Here is a 4,254-nt window from a genome sequence, read left to right as displayed (position 1 = left end):
TCAACTGCGGACATCAAAGGCAGGGGACAGGGCCGGACAAGCGGGCACAAGCCCTGGGATTATTAATGGGGCATGGTCAGACCAGTCGGTCCCCAACACGCACATCGAGTTCCCGGGTTCGGGTTTGTTTTTTCAATCAATTTGAACGACGTGTTTCCTTTCCACAAAACTACACGACAACCATCACCAATCAATGATTCTTTTGTGGTTGTTGCTGTTTTGGTGTGTTTGCTCTATTCGATGCAAAATGATCAAGAAGGGGTGAGCACGCATACGCTTCTAGATTGTCTGTTTGGCCCTCGGCAGCCATTTTCGCCAGTCCACGATTCATCAAAGCCGGGGGGTGAATTTCCGCACGCTGCGGCTGGCGCGAGGGGGTCACGGGTCATGATTTCCACAAAACGTTGGCTCAGAAAGAGGCTGCGAGACAATTTGCTTTCCCATCTGCCTCAGGGAGTGTGGCCCGAAGGATCCCCATTTCCCTACCCCTCCAAAGGGGTACACACACACACACACACACCAGCATATCCAACTCGCATTAAATACCCCTTTGGAGACACTGGCACACTGTGAGCCTCGCTGGGGCCACCACCCTGAGTGTTGATCACTGGTGAACAAACATCTTGCCACATCTGGCTGGGGCCCAGGCCCTGGCAGTGGGTAAAGACCCAGTGGGAGACATTCCGGCCACCACTGAGACCACCTCCACTTCCTATTCGCCACGGCTGGAGACACCCCATCTCCTGTCTCCAGCCTGATAGCCTATACTCCCCAACCCCTGACTGGCAGCCTCCTCCCTCCCTCCTCCCTCCCTCCCTCCCTCCCTCTCTCTTTTCCAGAACCAGCCAGGCTTGGTCCACTGGAGTAAATCACCGAGACACAGGAAGCCAGAATGTGAGTTAATGACTCACTGGGCTTGTAACTTCTCTGTCTCTGTCTCTCCTGGGGACACCTTGGGCCACAGGGGTGGAGGCCACGCCGCCGGAACAGGGATTTATTTTCTAGGCCTTCCACTTGGCTATCACGTGTTGAACTCAATCAGGGTCCGCTTGCTGGCCGGCATAATGTCCTGTAGGGCGTCATGGGGAGCTAACGCGTCACCAGAGGAACTACAGGGGTTGCTCTCTCTGCAATGGCTGTGAGTCAGACATTAACCTGTGGGCTGTCTCTGTTAGGGACCACTCCTGAGTATCCTAACTCCACGTAGACTATGACTGGCAAGAAACACTCAGCCAGTGAGAGGAGGGACTCCCTATTTCGGGAGTTCCCACGCAGGGAAATGGCAGAGCAAGGCCCAGGCCTCGCCACCACCCAACCACCACCGCGCACAGCTCAGCTGCTCACCCCCGGGCCTTACTTACTATTTTGGACACATTCAGCGCTGCACCCGCGGCCAGCACGACTTGACTAGTCCTTTCATAAACACGAACTTGGGGTGATCTAAGCTGGGTTGGTTTGGGGGCTGGTTGGAGGGGGTGTGGGGGCAGTACTGGGTTTGAACTTACGCAAAAGCTCTTCGGACACAAACGAATGTTCTACCCTTTGCGCCACGCCTCCCCCCACCCCAGCCCTCTTGGCTTTCGTTTGTTTTTCCGATAGGGTTTCGAGCTTTTGCCTGAAGTTAGTCTCGGATCCCGATCTTCCATCTTTAACGTAAAGACAGGCAGGCAACAAAACAAGTCTCATCCAGATGCGGCCATGGAGTATTTTCCAGGTTTAATCCCATGCCAAGTGACACAAAAGACGTCACCTAGCTAATTGTAAAAGGAAAGCTTGGCACTGCGTTAATAAATAACTTTTAGGACTCCGCCATCAAAATCACCTTGGGGGGGGGGGGGGACAACTCTTCCCAAGCTCTCCCTGTGGACCAGAACTGCCAGCTCGACAGCGCCAACTACCGCAGAGGAGGAAAAGGGGGAGCTCCTCATAGAACCCTAGAACCCGACAGTGCCTGCCCACCGGCGGCAGTCTGCGGGCCCGGCTGACGGGGTCCCCTCTACCTGGAAGAGGTAGAGCCAGCCCCCCAACTGTAGGCAAAGTCCTTTCTACTCCCTTTACAGCTCCCGAGGATCACACTCTCTGAACAGGAAAAGGCAGCTGTCCACCTGAGCACTGGCCTAGCACCTGAGGCCATCTGGTCAACCAGCTGCCATTCACAGGGTGGAGGTGGCGGGGCTGCAAGGCCTTTGTCCTCTGTGTGCCAGTCCCGGGGCTTGAACTCCGGGCCTTGGGTGCTGTCGCTGAGCTCTTTTGCTCGAGGGTGGCGCTCTACCCCTTGAGCCGCAGCTCCCACTTCCGGTTTTCTAGTGGTTCCTTGGACATCAGCGTCTCACGGGCTTTCCTGTCCCGGCTAGCTTCGAGCTGCGATCTTCAGATCTCAGCCTTCCACGGAGCCAGGAGGATGAACAGGCGGGAGCCACCGGCACCGGGATGCCAAGGCCTCTTTGCTACTTGTACTTGTTACTTAGGCTTCCTAGATAAATTATTTCCCCCGGCTTGTTTAGACAGAGCTTTTGGCATCCCCCGCGCCGTCCTGGGGCTTCTAAACAAAAGCCGTTGTGTTGAGATTGAGCGACGCTAGAGGGCGGTAGAGGGAGCAGGAAGGGCGGCCCGTGGTGGACAGACAATAGAGAAGCCAGGTCCAAGTCAGCTCTCCAACGCAGCCACTCCCTACGCCCCCCCCCCCCCCCGCCCCCGGCTCCCCAGATGAGTGAAAATCACAGCGGTCTTTTTTTTCCTTTTAACTCGAGCGTCTCTTTAAAAAGAAGACATCCAGGCAGCGTCAGGCAGGCTCTCCCTTCCAGATAGGCGCTGTCAGGCATCCAAGTCGCTTCTAACCACTGACATCCATTGTGCAGCTTCCTGCAGAACCATCGCGGACGGGACCACAACTTTCTCGTGGGACAGGTTTTTCCCCAGGTTTTGCCCCAACATGGAGGGCAAACAGACTCCTGACTCTCTTCCCAGGGACTCCACAGAATAATAATTTTTAAATGAATATTTAAGATACCCAGGACCCTGCTTCTGGAAGGTACTGATGACCTCAAGGTTGACACCGTGAAAACCTCCACCTAGGCGGTGAAGATTTATTCTAAATACATATTCATCACCTTTCCCTCCTTCCGTGGTACCAGAGGCGTTCAATTTTGGCACAATGCAGCACACACACTCACACACACATTGATTAACACCGTCTTATTAAATAAACAACCCCAGAGGTGTGATTTGCATTCTGTGAGTTACGTCATTCTGTTCCCACAAGGCAATTCAGGTGAGAAATGCTCATAAATGTCACCTTCCCCTCCCGCGATGGTGTCAGGCAGAACACCTCCATCTAACTTCAAAATTCAAAACAGAGGTCCACAACATAAAATCACTCAGAATAGAAAGGAAACCATGGGCTCCTACAGCCCCATGACAGAATGACAGAATCATTGAGGACTTAGCTTTTGTGATGCTAGGTGTTTTAACTTTTAAAATTGTTATTATAGCCGGGCGCCGGTGGCTCATCCTAGCTACTCAGGAGGCTGAGAGCTGAGGATCTCGGTTCAAAGCCAGCCCGGGCAGAAAAGTCCATGAGACTCTTATCTCCAATACATCACCAGAAAATCAAAAGTGGGGCTGTGGCTCAAGTGGTAGAGCGCTCGCCTTGAGCTGAAGAGCTGAGGGACAGCGCCCAGGCCCTGAGTTCAAGTCCCACAACCAACCAAAAAAAAGTTGTTATAGAGGTGATGGACAGAAGAGTTACAGTTACATAAGTCGGGTAAAGAACCCGTTTCTTTTTGGACAACATCATCCCTTCCCCACCCCCATCCCCGGTCCCCACCCCCAAGCTGTACAGTTCACGTCCAATGTAGTGGCTGGTGGTGAGGCTATGTTTTTGTGGGTGCCCTGGTATTACGGCATGAAGTCTCCCCAGTGCTGGACCAGAAGTGGACGTTTAAACCTCCTTAGTCTGAAGTCCTTCAGCCCTTGTTCGGGGGGGGGGGGGGGGGACACAGAAAGCGAGGTGGCCCGGCCTTTGGCCTCGTCCCTCACACTCACACATCTGACCCATGCCGCTCCCCAGACGGCAGCCACGCTGGTTGAGTGTTATTTCTGCTCCTCACCTCTGTCCGTGGGCCGAGCGAGGCGGCACCTGGCCCCTCTTCTTGCTTTCGGCCTTAGCAGATTCATACGTCTAAACCCAACCTCGTCATTCATCCTCTGGCTGCCGACCTCCAGCTGTCTACAGAGCGGGGCCAGCCTCCACCG

The sequence above is a fragment of the Dipodomys spectabilis genome, unplaced genomic scaffold, assembly GCF_019054845.1.
Source record: "Dipodomys spectabilis isolate Male_0828 unplaced genomic scaffold, ASM1905484v1 ptg000714l, whole genome shotgun sequence".
In the NCBI taxonomy this organism is placed as follows: domain Eukaryota; kingdom Metazoa; phylum Chordata; class Mammalia; order Rodentia; family Heteromyidae; genus Dipodomys; species Dipodomys spectabilis.
This window is presented reverse-complemented; position numbering follows the sequence as displayed.